At 43.4% G+C, this 15430-nt stretch overlaps 1 protein-coding gene across 1 annotated transcript in view; it reads right to left on the reverse strand.

Moving 5' to 3' along the window:
* The window catches only part of LOC114064689, a 94932-nt gene that overhangs the window by 3364 nt on the left and 76138 nt on the right, over positions 1–15430 (reverse strand). The window lies entirely within an intron of this gene.

Below are 15430 nucleotides of genomic sequence, written 5' to 3' on the forward strand. Positions count from 1 at the left end.
ATTAGGAAATGTCTTTGTCCCAGACAGCTATCCTGGGAGAGCCTCAGTCTTCTTTTCTTCAACCATCAGAAAGTTGTCTGGATATTTCTTAAGTTTGAAGCAGATAATCACAGTAAGATTTCATGAGGTAAAAATAGTACTTGCTGTCTGTCAGCTTCAGGTTCAGCTACTGTCAGAAGTTCTACAAATGCACCCAACAAAGATAATTAGCTGATTCCAGCTTCAGTCCATTAATATCTGGAATGATAAGCCAGGTAAGTATAAAGGGCAGCCTTTGACCCTGGTTCTGGATGCTTTGTTAACCAGGTTTTGGTAACAGTCCTCACAAGAATGATTGGCACATTTTAAAAGCTGAAAACTGGGATAATAAACAATGAAAGACTTTTCTAAACAACAAACAAACCAAAAACCACCACAAGTGAATGGCAGCCATCAAACTGGAACACAAGGTCCTTTAGCCTGAGCTGCACACCAGGGTACTTTGTCACAGCGTGAGTGTGAGTCCCCATATGGGAAGCCAGATTCTAAATCACATCAAAGGATATGTTGCAGATTTTCTGATTCTAGATCTTAAACATAGAGGGTAAATTGGAAAAGGGAAGGCACAAGAGTTATTTCCAAATGGGATCTCAATAAGAAGACTGGTATTTTCTCTTGACAGAAGAAGGAAAATACAAATTGAATGGAGAAGGGAAGGGGAAGAATTTATGGCTTTAAACCAAGTCCAAAAATCACTTTCACAGCATTAAACCTGACCAAATTGCACTATAGTGGCACATGAGTCACGTAACCAGCAGAGCAATATGTCCATTACTGTGTGCAATCAGTGACACATGTAATTGAGTCCCTTTAATAATGTGAAATCACCAGGACAGAAATGAGGAGCACAGAGCAGCATTTCACACGGTGATAGCGCAGCAGAGTGTGAGCTTTGGCTCTCACAGCACTGACTGCAGCAGCAGCTGCTCACAGTGACAGCTCTGCCTCTGCAACACTCTTGTGAACACAAACTTACAGATGGCCATAAACTAAGATAAAAACTGTTCAGGCAAGGAGGAACAAAGTAATGAAGACGCCTGACTGTCCTCAAGGATAATTATGTATTAAATTACAAAAAAAATTGGGTCAGAAATCCCTTATAGCCCATCTATCATTCCAAACATAGCTATGTCAAGATGTTCATACTGTGACCCCTCCCAAATTCATTATTTGTTTTTAATGGGTATGACACAAAATGATGCATTTAAAGCAGAAGCAGAGGCCCCACAGTTGATGCCATAACTTGTGGGAAATGAGGAAACAACTTCTAGGTATGAAGGGCACCAATTAGTGCCAACCAGGGCTCCTGGACCAGGCCCAAGACTTAACATGTGCCCCAGAGCTGCTGAAGGGAAGAGTCACTGCCAGGATCAGACTGGGGCCACCTCTGCCAGCTGTGCCCTGGGATGGAGCTCCCCCAAGGAGGAAGAGGTTGTGGAAGCTCCAGTTCCCACCAAGGCTAGGAAAGTGCTCTGCCTGACAGACAGGGGAGGGCTAGTAAACCTGACATTCATGAGCTCACTGAACTTCCCGTAGTGTCCAGGGAAGAAATCCTAACCGGGCAAACAGCATGCAGATGGTGGCATTTGTACCTTCTTCCACAGGTCTTTGACTTCCAGGAGGCCAGGCTTTGCTTTGACCATGTGCTCTGTCACATGTGGTTTAATTTTCTCCCAACCTGTACTGTGTGTATTTTGTTAGGGTTTCTGGAACTACTTCTCATGATGTTTTTTTACCTGGGGGGTTTTCTGTAAAAAGTGAGTCAGAGCATAAGGGAAAGTTTTCAATGGGCTCTGATATGATCCCAACAAGGACAATCACAGGCTCGGGAACTGAGCAGATGTGTGGCAGTGATCCTCAGCTAGGCTGCTGATTAGACAATAGTGCTCATGCCTTTAATTTCCATAAGATTACACTGAGAATTTCAAAAGACAAGTGACAGCTTTTTCCTGGGAAGAGTTCTTGAGAAAACCCTCAGCGTCCATGGACAGAGTTGTGTGCTTATACATCTCCTCATTCTCAGAGCAGATAAACACTTGGAAGAAAGGGTCTGAAATAAACATGAGGAACAACTGCTGAAGTAAGGCTTTTGCGCTTCACAGACAATAGACAAATAGCAGCAAAGCTGCCCTGCCTTCTTTGCTCTTGCATTTCTTTCACCATCTCTGAAATGTGCCAAGAAAATAGGATGAAACTGAAGTTACTGATCTGTGCTGTTATCATTGCATGCAGCCTTACATTATCACATCAACCTAAATTCACTAGAAAAATAAGACTTTGTTGTGTGAAGATCTCTATCTCCACAACATTAAGACACCTTCCATCCAAGTTCCCCTTATATGTGACATCTGCTCCCATGGGCTCAGCACTCCTGTCCTGTGAACATTTTTAATTTGGTCTAGAAGCCATGTATCATTTTTTCTCTGAATCAGATTTGGTATTTGAATAATTTGCTCACACAATATTACATTGTGACGATTGTGGGTTTCATATTTTATATCCCTACTTTTCTCTGCCTAACAACTAGCAGAATATATTAAACAGACAATTTTATTACTTCAACTAGTCTTTTAATTAAGGATTTTATCCTTAAATCTCACAACCACAAAAAGGAACCTGACCATTTATATGGCCTTTGCTTTTACTTTGAATGCAAGTTCCCTAAACAAGCCTGACTTGCTTTCCCACTAACCTGTACCTGACTCTAGTTATTACCTCATTTCCAGCTCAAGGAACAGCACAGAACAGTTTTTACCTGAACTCAAGACAACATGAAAGCATTTTCAGTTGATATTTCAAAGGATTCAGACAACAGTTTTCTCCATAGGTGATGCTGATAACATCAATAACTTGAGTTGTTCTCAATATACATTACATGACTCTCCCTTCATACCTTGTTTGACTGAAAGGCATGGGCCAGTGTCTTTGATTTGCAGTGTGATGAGACTAAAATGCAGTTCCCACTAACACAGGTGAGAACAAGCCAGCCATCCTCTCTGCTCAGTGGGCCTCAGCCCTGCTCATCGGGTAAAGGAAATGCGCAGTTCCCAGGGCAGGCATCATTTACAAAGGATCTCATCCTGCAGAGTGCTGCCTGCTCTGAACTCCTGCTGCTGCAGGTACAGGTGAGCTCAGGGCACTCAGGGTTTGGCTGTGCCTCCTTCAGCACCTCAATACTCTGGGTGGGGTGATCTACAGGCTCTCTCTTCGTCGTTGTCTTTGAGAAGGGTGTAACACAGCCAGTTAAAAAGAGTGGGGAGAGAGAAAGACAGACAAAGCTAGTGGGTAAAACTGGCCCCATCCCTGGCAATACAGGATTGTTACTAGAGCTGCTTCAGGCTCCATTTGTAATGTCATCTGGGGTTACTTGTATTGGTTTAACTTGTGTCCTATATATTTTAAAAAATAAGCTGAATAGAGTTGCTGAATCTCTGAAACTCCTCATTGCTTTCTCACGCACTGGGACTGGGTATGAAATTCTGAAATGTTCATGACAGCTAAATGGTAAATACTTGAGGCAGGCTCACATGGTAGCATGAAACTCAGCCACCCTCTGTGTAATGAGAGCTGTGAAAAGCTGAGCTTTCTTCTACAAGCAAGGAGGGTCTTGGGTGGCCTAAATAGGTTTGAAAAATGCTGGTCACAGAACTGTTCTTGTCATTATGGATATCCTGAGTTGAGGGTACAGAGGAAAAACCAGAGGTATGTTCAGTCACAGGACAGAAACAGCATTCAAAATACCCAGTTTATGGTACATCTCTGCTCATAGAGGTACAGCCTTGGAGAGAGAGAGAGAGGAATCCAGACTTCGGTTTCTCCAACTGGGCTGGCAAAGGTTGCCCAAGAAACTTGGATAGTTGCCAGGTTGGAAATGCCTGGAAAGACCTGAGACCACCAAACCTTTCTAGAAGAACTGCCACAGAAATGGCTTTTCAAAAACCAAATTATGTTCTTGGATTTAAAGCAAACTTAGCTCAAAAAGAATTCCCCTTCACAAGAACGTCTGTGAAGGGTTCGGAGGAGGTTCATGGCAATGATGGAGCACAGCTGCCATCCCAGGGAACCAGTCACACTACCTCAATCACCATAGAGCTATAAAGAAAAAGCCCTTCAAACACATTTGTGGGGAAAAAAATAGACTCAGAATTAATGGTCTCAACTTCCCTACACTTTTCCATGCTTAAATAAATGCAAAGTCTGAAATCCTTAAAGCAAATTAGATGCCAGTCAGGGGTTGGATTATACATGGAATAAAAAGACACAGGCCCAGCTCAGGGGAACTTTGTGTGGCAAATGAATTTGCATGTAAAGGTTTATTCTCTGAAGGGAAAACAGAATTCTTTGGGAGAGCCTTCCCTCACGCCCAGAGTTGGGTTTTTCAGGGTTCCTGTAATACAGAAGCACAAGCTTGTGAAAGCTCTTAAATTAATGGTGACACAACCACCCCTCAAAAACGCTCCCAGTGGGACAGGACTTCAGACAGGAGGTGGCAGGGCAGGGTCCAGAGCAGTAGCTGCAACCCACCCAGAATCCCTCCGCACTGATGGACTGTGGCTGGAAAAACGACCCAGCAGAGATTCAGATTAGAAACTAGAATGAAAACGTAATGAAAAGTAGCCACATCAGGTCCCCAAGGCCTCAAATTATCTTCCTGATCAAATCCAGATACCCAAACCCTTTTGTTAAATTGCCTTTATTTACTACTGGCTTGTAAAAATAAACCTTATTAGACTTAATGAAGAAGAAGTAGACTCAAAGGCATTAACTTCAGACAGAACTCCAGCTTCTCAGTCAGCAGAAAAAGATGTTTTCTGAATTGTCTGTCATTTCAGTGGATATTATAGGTGCTTCAGATGCTTATAAAGAGCACAGCAGCATGAAGAAGAGCAGATGCAGCATTGTGCCTTGATGAGGACTGCTGAGCAGTGATGCTGTTGTCAGCAGTGGCTCTGAACCCTCACAGTGATTCTGCTCTCTGCACAAATGGCGATTCCACAGGCACTGAAAGAGAAATGAAACCCTCTGCAGGTAGTGAGGACAGCGCTCTGTAGCCACTGAGTTACAACATTTCACTTGCAAAACACATTCAGCCTTTTTATGCAGGACACAAACATTTGCATCTTAACTGCACAAGAGGAAACAAAATTCACAGATGGATGAGAGAAGCAGAACTTCCCCAGGAGGTTCTTATTTCAGTCAGTGCAGATATGTAGATGCATCCAAAAGCAATTTTGGCACGAAGTCCTCCTGCTGTTTGGTGACACAGATGTTTTGTTAATCATCTATACACAGCAACAGCACTGTTTTCAGGGCTCTCCATCCTTAAGTGGTAACATTTTCATGTTCAGAACCATCCATATATAAAGGCATTAAAACAACATGCCTCCCTCTTCCACAAAAGATGGATGTTTCATTGTTTCCAAATGGTGCAGTTACTTTTTGCTGAAAAATATCTCCAATTCAGTTGTGTTGGACTGGAGAACTTGCTCTACACTAATGGTCACTGGCATGAGGAAGCAACACACAGCCATCCATGCATACGTGCTCTGCTCTAGTAATATTTAGTGCCTTCACTAGAAAGCCTCTACATGGTTAAGCAACTCCCAGATCAGCAGGACTAGGTGAGCAATTGCACAAGGCTCAGGCAGCTACCATCCCTCCAGGTGGTAGTGCCAGGGAAAGGCAGGAGGGAGAAGGGGCTGGAACCAAAGGCAAAACAACTCGCAGAACCAGTGAAATATCTGAACATCATAACAGCATCATAACTGCCAAAACCTCAGTGCATCTGCCCCTCCTGCCAGCCTGAGTGCTCTGATGCTGCTCAGTGTTCCAACAACACAGCCCTGACTAACCCGCCCCAGGGGTCCTCTGGGCCTCCACCATGATGTTGTCTCATGGCACATGATTGGTACGGGACCACAAGAGCAGAGAAATAGTGCAGGTAGTGGACCCACTGCACTCCACTGAGCTTCTTCGACTCCTTCCAACAAGCCAATTCCAACATAAAAACACTTTTACAGCCCGAAGCCAAAAACATTATCTCCCCGTTTGCCATTCACGTTCCTCCTGCCGCAGAAGTGTTGGGCAGGGTGGATCCCAGCGTGTGTGATCTGGGAGCCATCTAGAGGTGACGGAGGCGCCTGGTCCGACACGGTTTGCACGGGGAAAGGGACACTGCCCTGAACAAACACGAGCTGCGTGTCAGCGTCTCGCTGTGCTGCAGGGCAAGTGGCTCACCATCACATTCCTTAGCACTGCTGTAGCCCCAGCCAAATAGGACTGCCTAGCAGATGAAGAGCAGAGGCAGCGAGGAGGCATGAAGATTAATGGTGTTAAGTAGAAGATAAATATGCAGAAGAGGTTATTTGTACAAGATGATTGCACAAGACTGAAAAGTTCATGGCTCCCTGTACCTTGTCGTTGTGGTTTATTTCTTCCATTAAGTTTTACAAACTGCAGTTTGCATCTGAAATACATTTTCATCGAAGCAGCAATATGAGAAAAAATTATTATGAAAGGACTTGTAGATTTATTCTCACAAAATGACAGCTGATTTGTATCAAAAGAAATCCTTCATTTTAGCAAAAGCACTAATTATGTAGGTTCACCCTTGAAATGGAAAGTTTAGACTCTATCAATAATTAACACTGTTACTTTTATGAAATATAAAATCATCTTGTTTTGTTTTGTCAACATGACAATATAATATATCAGATAAAATTTGGAATGTGAACAGCTAAAATTCAGACTCCAGCAGCTTCCCTGCTCTCTAACATGATTTGTATTCACTGCACTGCAACACTCCCTCTGCTGGCAAATCTAAAGGAGAATATATTGCTTATTGCTTCATTGTGCATCTGCATTTAGCACCTGGAAAGCTTATATTGTTAGACTGCCAATTATCTTTTCATGAAAACAGAGATATATTTTGCTTGCCTTGTAATACGAGGTCAATACTCCTCCTGCCTCACCCTCTTCCTTTACTTTTAATTAACAGCAAAAAGCTCAGGATGCCCTAGAAGAAAACAATCAGAAGTCACTGTGTTCATGTTGAAGACAGTGTAAAGGTGGAACAGGTAACATCACTGCTCCCACCAGAGGGGGGACTGAGCCCCAGCGAAAACATATTTTGTGCTAGAATGGAAACACAACTCACTTGGCCACAGGGAAGCCCCTGCCTGAGAGTCATGGAGGCAAACGTACATCTACCTCTGCCTAAATGTTACCATTAACCTCCCACTAAGGCAGGGCCACCTTTGAGAGGTTGAAGCTGCCTGGCAGAGGCAACGCTCAGCTGTGCACAGCACAGATGTCCTGCCTAGAAACTCTGTGAATCCTCCTCCAAAGACAGGCCTGTGCTGAACTCTGGTGCTGTGCAGCCCAGGAGCTTCAAGTACTGACATCCTTCAACCAGCTGATGTTTGTGTACTCTGCAAAAGATCATTCTGTCCTGCTACTCTCTGCTGAACAAACACAGCACCCACACTCAGTTTCCCCTCAGAGTGTTTAAGGGCATGTTTGACCTCTTAGGTGAGTGGGAACCTTTAGGTTTCCTGGTAAAAGAAGTGAAGGCTTCTGCTCTAGAAGAGCAGGCAGTAAGTGATGTGGTGGTGTGTCATCCCAGTGTAAGCTTGGGGCAATTAATTTTTGTGAGTACACTTTGGAACAGACATATTTACCTTTTTTAAATGCAATTCTTTTTTTTTCCAGTGACATTAAGAAATTACAGAAGGAATGCTGAATCAAAGGAGTAAAAAGATGGTAAATATTTTAAAATTCTCCCAAAGAAGAAAGCTATTGGGAAAAAAAAAAAGAAAACTCAAAAACTCCATTAAAGACAAACAGTGGCCCAAGAAACCCGAAGAGTATGTGTGCACATACATCTAGCCACAAGACATCCACTGATATTCCCTCAGTTATGAATTCAGTGTTCAAGTATGGGACTGCAATGAAACTGGAAGTTCATGAGATATATGGTTTGCTTATCTTTCAATCTAAATACTCAGCCCACTTTTAGAACCATAGGCTTTCTTTGTTTAATTAAGAATTTCAGTCTTCAGAGTTATAATTCAGACCGTTAATTAGAAGACGACTTTGAAGGGAAGGGCCCATATGAAGCCTGAGAAAGGCAGGGCAGTGACTGATACAAAATCCTGCCTTTCACTTCCTCCCTCCATCACTGGAAACATTATCACCAATTGCCCAATATACTCAGCCACTGCAGCTCCCTCTTCATTATGTTGTTTGCTTTTGAACTAATATTTCTGTGGTCCTGCTGCTCCTTTTTATCAGCCCTGTTGCAACATGATTACACTAAACACCCTTCCTCTGGCACATCCTGCTGATGAGTCCCTGGATGCTGCAAGGCCCATGACCTAACAGTGCTAAGTGCTGGATAAACACAGTGAGAGTATCTGCCCCACGGTGTTTATACTCTAATTATGCAAGATAAAGGGAGGGAAACAGAGAAGGAGGAAATAATATTTTCATTTGCAGATTCTGAGTAAATTACTTGCTCTAATTATTCCAGAGCACCTGTAGCACAGCCAGGCATTTGACCACCTCAATCCCTATTCATTATTTTTATCTTTTCCTTTCTCTGTTGAGCCTAATATGTCTCTAAATGTTGAGGTCTCCTCACACAGAACACTGTGTAAACAGAGGAGAAAACCCCAAGGACAGTAATAAAAGAGATGTGATTAAAAGGTGTGTATACAAACAGCTGGAGACTCACTGACAGGACAGAAATGCACCTAACACAATTGTAAACACTTTTTAATGATATTTTAAGGAGAAATGGAATCAAAGTGAAGGCAGAAGTGAGATGAGCATTGATGGGAAGAATAAGTAGACAGAACGAACAAATAGGGAGGAAAAATATAGTATTTTATTTTGCATTATTGGGGTGAGTCTAATGGGGCTCTGAGGGACACTCAGTTAAACATGCACATCTATCATGAGATATGAGAACAGAAGTATTATTTTTTCATATATCTCAGTCTGACTTGCCATTACTGCATTCTCTTGATGGCTTTAAGTAAGAGCTTTGCTAACACAGCAGCCTGGTCTTTGACAGTCAGACAAGATTTTTTCCTCTTGTTGTCATTGCACTTCATCTGCAGTTTAACTCCTGTCCATATCACTCCCTGTGAATAAAATACATGAGGCTGCCCATCCTCAACTGACTTTTAGTAGTTGCTTCTTACACATTTGCCCTGCAGGGTATAACCTGGTCTCTGGACTCTTGTTAATGGTACACAAACAGAAGCTCAGTGAACAGGCTTTGCAGCCAAAGGCAGCTCTTAAAAACAGACTGGATCAGATCTGGAGTGAACAGCAAAATGAGGAACATGGGAAGAAGGAGGATTTTCAGACATGGGACAAGGAAAGTAAGTCTTGCTCATGAGCTGAGGAAGTGAATTGAATCCAGCACAACTTTGCATGCCCACACCTTGTTAGAGTAGCTGAACTGGGCAACATGAGGTACTCCAGTATCAACAGCCTGCTCACTCCCTCCCTGCCCTCTCCCCAGTGGTTGAGAAATACTCCCGAGGAGCTTTTAGAAGCAGAAGAGATCTAATAACATGCCAATCTGTACGAAATAACAGTTTTCAAGGAAAACTTAGCTAGCAGCTTAGTGTTGCAGAGCATGGATTCAGCCATGTGAAGTTGTACCATTTGCAAAGACCTTTTTTGCCTGGTTTCCACCTCTCTTCCCACACAGAGGGAAGTAGAAAGGGCTATTTACAGGGATTTTAAAGCCTTCGCTATAGGCACAAGAACTGCATCAGTGCTAGGCCTGGTCTGCAGCTCCTATTCAGGCTCAAACGCATTCTGTGTTCCACTGTGAGGAAGAGAAAGCCTTTCATGTGGAATGTCTGCCAAGGCAGCAGGCACAGACTGAGGCTGACATGTACTGCACACATGTGGGACCAAGCCATTCAGCTGCTGGGGCTTAGGAAGTGGCTCAGGTGCTTTTTGATGCAGCTACTCAGTATCCAGCTTAACGTCTTACTCCTCCTTTGATCTTGGATACCTGATTTCACCTCTGTTCATCCTCTGTAAAACAATGGCAACCCCCCCTGACCTCTGAGCTGCACCGTAAATACCAGATTAAGTGACAGCACAGGGAATGAAATCTCCTGACTCATGAGATGAATTGAGGTCACATAAGCCCTGCTTTATCTTTCAAAATACAGAAGGGTTGTATGAATCTGTGACCAAAAGGTCCCCTTCTCTCTCTGAGGTCCTGCCTTTTCTTAGGAACCTTTTGTCCCAGCCATCAAACTTCATTTGATGTCCCTTGATTTGATTTAGATTAGATACTCACTACGTGGGTAACTACCAGCTGTACTTTTGCCACAACACTCCTGTCCTATTGGTGTAAACAGCTTCCAGGGATCTTCTGAAACTGCCAAAAGTGCACGTGGCTAAAACAATAAACACAGTAGTTACTGTGGCACGGGCAACCTGAGCTTGGCAACAATGAGGCCTCAGCTGGAACCTTCAAGAAAGCTTGATGTGTATCCTACACTGGGATACATGGAGCAATATGAGTGATAATAGTCAAAAGAAGAACAGGAATGATTTAGGGTGATTCATGAGGGAAGACTGAAAATACATTGCGTAGTCCAGACAGAGAATACAATATGAAAACAATCCTTAACTGCTGATATAAGGTTGCAATCTCCTCTCCCAGTGTATGACAGACAAAACAAGATTTAAGGGATTTAAATTGAAGCAGATAAGACTGAAGTTAAACAAAATCAATAAAGCACCAACAGTATGAATAATGAAAAACTGGGACAGATTGCCTAGAGGACAGCAGAGAACCATCACTTTATGTCTTTAAGTAGAGGTTAGACACATACCTAACAGGAATGACATAGGTAGAGCTGATCTCCAGAGGTAGAACAAACAAGAAGACTTTTTTGGCTCCTTGTAGCCTTCTAATTCAGTAATTATTATCTTGTAGATGCTTACTTAGTTATTGTACTGCAATACACAGGCCTGGGAGGATACACAATTGTAAGAGGGGTGACATAGAAGAGCAGTCATAGGCAAAGAACTGCAGCAATCCAGGTCTACAAGCAACCCACAATACTCTGTGCAAGTAAGTATTAGGTGCAGAGCTCAGAAAGGGCCAAGGAATGCCCACTGAATAGATGAGAGGTCTAGAAAACATGACATATGAGAAAAGACCCACTGTTTAGCCTAGAGAAAACGTCACAGTGCAAAATGTTACACACCATCTAGTCCTTACAATTTAGGCTTTTTATTTCAAGCTTATTATTTCAATATGATAAAGAAGACAGCTAAAAGGACAGAAATTGTCCATGTCCCAAATCCTTTGGCACAATCTAGTCAGACACCTCTGTCCTACAATCTGAGTTGGGCCTCTTCTCATGGGAAAATGTACATTATAGTGAAGATTCTTCCCCTGTCAGAGAGCATTATGTATCTCTAACTAGAATCACAGATTATATCCATTTAGTTCTTCAGATGGAGAAACAGCTCCTTGGTCTGTCATACCTGTGTAATACCAATGGAGATTCTAGGATTGCAGCAAGTGTTCACTTTGGCTTCCCTACACTTTGTCTATGAAGCAGTAATTTCTTTCTTTTAACTGAAGGAGCAGAAACTGCTACCTACAGAAAGTGTTAACTCCAAGAGCATGTCACTCTGGTTCAGTGGGAAGGACCTGGCTTTCCACGTTGTAAGGTTGGAGAGTGGGCTGGAGGACAAGAGACAAGCTGCAATAAATCATGACACACAGCTTTTCCAACTTGGCAACATGCAGAAAGAAGGAAAAGGTCTTGCAGAAAAAAATCCAGCACAGCAGGACCGTGAGCCGAAGGGGAGAATGGGTATAGTTATATCAAGTCATTAATTCCTCAACTGTACCCAGATTCCCAAAGTGCCCTGTATATTAGCAAATTACTGCATGTGTCAGGGAATACAGAGGCAGAGGTGAGAAAGGTCCAGTCACTCAATCCACACCACATTTCCTCACCTAGCCAGTTCTAACTCGAATGCACAGAGAGACAAATCACCTGAAAGACAATGCAGTCATTGGTCACAGCCAGCACAGTTTCAGGAGAGGAAAGTCCTGTTTATCCACCTGATTTCCTTTTATGACAAGGTAACCCACCTAGATAATCAAGGGAAGCCAGTTGTTGTAACCTTTTTGGATTTCAGTAAATCTTTCGATCCTGTCTCTCCCAGGATCCTTCTGGACAAAATGTCCAGCCCACAGCTGGATAAACACGTCATGTGGGGGGTGAGCAATTGGCTCATGGGTTGAGCACAGAGGGTAACAGTGACTGGGGTGACACCAGACTGGTGACCTGTCACTAGTGGGGCTCTGCAGGGCCTGTGCTCTTCAACAACTTCATAAATGACTTGGATGCAGGACTGGAGGGGACACTGAGCATATTTTCAGGTGACACAAAACTGAGAGGAGCTGCTGGTTGATTTCCTGGAGGGCAGGGAGGCCCTGCAGAGAGACCTCAACAGAATCACCAACCAGGGCAAGTGCCACAAGGGGAAGTTCTGGATTCTGCCCCCGGGATGGGGCAATCCCGGATGTACAGACAGACTGGGAATGAGAGGTTGGAAAGCAGTGCTGGGAAAGGGCCCTGGGGGTCCTGGCAGCCAGGAGGGCCAACCCTGCCCTGGGGGCATCAGGGACAGCATGGTCATCTGGGCCAGGGAGGGGATTGTCCTGCTCTGCTCTGCCCTGGGGTGGCCTCACCTCAATATTGGGGCAGTTTGGGGGGACACAATATGAGAAAGATGTGAAGTCATTAGAGAGTGTCCAAAGGAGGGCAGTGAAGATGGGGAAGAGTCTTGATTTGAAGCGTGTGAGGAGCAGCTGAGGGCACTTGGTGTGTTCAGATGGAGAGGAGACTGAGGGGAGACCTCACTGCAGTTACAACTTCCTTGTGAGAGGCAGAGGAGGGGCCAACACTGAGCTCTTCCCAGTGACAGGACCCAGGGGAATGGCCTGAAGTTGTGTCAGGGGAGGTTTAGGTTGGATATTAGGAAAAGGTTCTTCCCCCAGAGGGTGTTTGGGCACTGAACAGGCTCCCCAGGGCAGTGGGCACAGCACCAGGGTTGACAGATCTCAGGGAGTGTTTGGATGATCCTCTCAGGCACATGGTGTGACTCGTGGGGATGGTCCTGTACAGGGCCAGGAGCTGGACTCGATGGTCCTTGTGTGTCACTTCCAACTCATCATATTCTGTGATTCTGTGATTGGAAAGTTTATGAGATCAGAGAGCTGCGCATTTTAAGCCAAAATCCATCTTTCAGCACTGTAGAGTCAGAAATACAGTAACTAGAGCCTCCTATCTAATGATTTTGCTTGGCACAGCACTGACTTAAAACTATCACAAGGAAAAAAAAATCTTGCAAAAGTTGTGTCTCATTTGATACCCTTTTAAGGTCAGTTCAAGAAAAATGGCACACAAACCTGCACTGACATCCAAAAAGCTGTAAACTTTGGTTAGCAAAACAGAGCTCAACTTTGCTCTTAACCACAAAGATCAAGTGACATATAAAAGGAAACAAAAAGATGCAAATCATACATTTTCAAGTCTTTGAAGGTCCTACTGGCACTGCTTCAGGTCGGAGTACTTCTCACTACCACTCATTTCTCTTCAGTCAGCCTTTTCACTTGTTCCAATGCTGAATATGCAAAGAGTACCAGACATTTTTAACCTCAGGAATAGCACTAATAACAGGTATTAGAGGTACAATATTCAATTGTTCAGGACAGCCTAAACATGTAACTACATTACGGTAGCTAATCACAAATAATTGCCTTAGGGAAGACAGGGCAGCTGTGAGAGGACACAGCTTTCCTGTTCAGCTCATGGCACAGGATTCAGCAGGACAAGGCAAGCAGCACTGGGAGAAACATCTTCAAACCACTCACAAACACTATTTCCTCTTAGTCTTTCAGAGAGAGACTACTTCAGCTTGCTTCTGTGCAGCCCAGTGATGATTACCTTGTTGGAAAAGAGCCCAATTTCACATAGACTGTAGTCTCTTATTTTACTATCACTTCTGCTAACATTTGTCCTTTTATTTGATCTGGTTCCATCAAGTTATCATTGTTCCCTTTTTTCCCAGTCCTGTTCTTCACTTACACAAATGGCTAGTTCCACTGATCTACCAGAGAGAAATCAAATAGAGGATGCTGAAATCATGTCCTAATGAAATAGAAATAAATAAATAAAATCAAACACACAAAAAAATAAAAAAGAAAAAGGGGAAAAAGGAGAAGAGAGGATTTGATTCTCCTTTCTTTTGCCACTATATAGAAGTAGGAAGTTCAGAGTAAAATAGAGCAGAATACTGTGGACAGAGATATGTTATGCCAGAATATATTTGTGACTTATTCGACAGGTACTTCAAATATGGGCTCAACAATATGATGCCCACTGGCCTGTCTCCTTCATATATGTCATTATTTATTATTTTTAGTTATAGATATCTATCTAACTCTAATGCTCTGTTACACAAGCATTTCAAAGAACAAAGGCTATGGGGCAGTGGAGATTTCTACAAATCTTTGCTCTTACAGAAATTAATTCTATTCCTGTTATAAAGGGTTAAGATTTTATTGAGGCAGTAGACAGCCTCCTTTAGTACCAAGCTGAAAACTTCATTTATAACATTATTTCTCTGCCAGTTCCTTTAATAGAAGCCTCCAGCCAACACATCAGTACACCAGAACCAGTGCAGACACTGCTCTCACAATTAATAACACCTCACCAAAAGCCTTCATGCAAGACTTAAGTCTTGAAAAAGCCAAATAGCAAAAGTCAAGCATATAACACCATGCAGTAATACCCTCATTCCAGAGAGGAAAGGTTTTCACTGAAGTGTTCAGGTACTGCAGTGTAACCTGGAAGACTGTAACTTAGTCTAGAGTTAGGATTCTGCAGAAGCAACAGACCCACAGCTTGGTCGGGTCCCAGGTGCCCATATTTAGTTTTCTGACACTCTTTCCCAGGCCCTTTGCAATCAGCAGCCTACCTGGAATTTCCTGACTCTCCTAGGGTTTGTATTTGAAATGGCAGGGTATCTCAGTTGCCAGTCCAAGCGCTGCCTCCTCATAACTTGTGTGGATGACACTGGGCTGTGACAACATAGGATGAATTGATTTTGCTTCTCTTCATTGTATTTTATTGAAAGGGCAGGAGATCTTCTCTGTCCCCAGCAGTACCACTGATTACAGCAATTATCTTTTCTTATCTTCCAGATATTACTGCTGCTCCAGTTTTCCCACTGCTTTGTCAGAACTGAAACAAACCCAGGGCAAGTTCTCTGCAACACTCTCTCCATCTGTGATCCCAGCTCCGCTGCCTGGGCCAGACTCAAG

This window comes from Empidonax traillii, unplaced genomic scaffold, assembly GCF_003031625.1.
Source record: "Empidonax traillii isolate 1590-97213 ecotype Southwest subspecies unplaced genomic scaffold, ASM303162v1 scaffold570:size522666, whole genome shotgun sequence".
NCBI classification, from domain to species: Eukaryota; Metazoa; Chordata; class Aves; order Passeriformes; family Tyrannidae; genus Empidonax; species Empidonax traillii.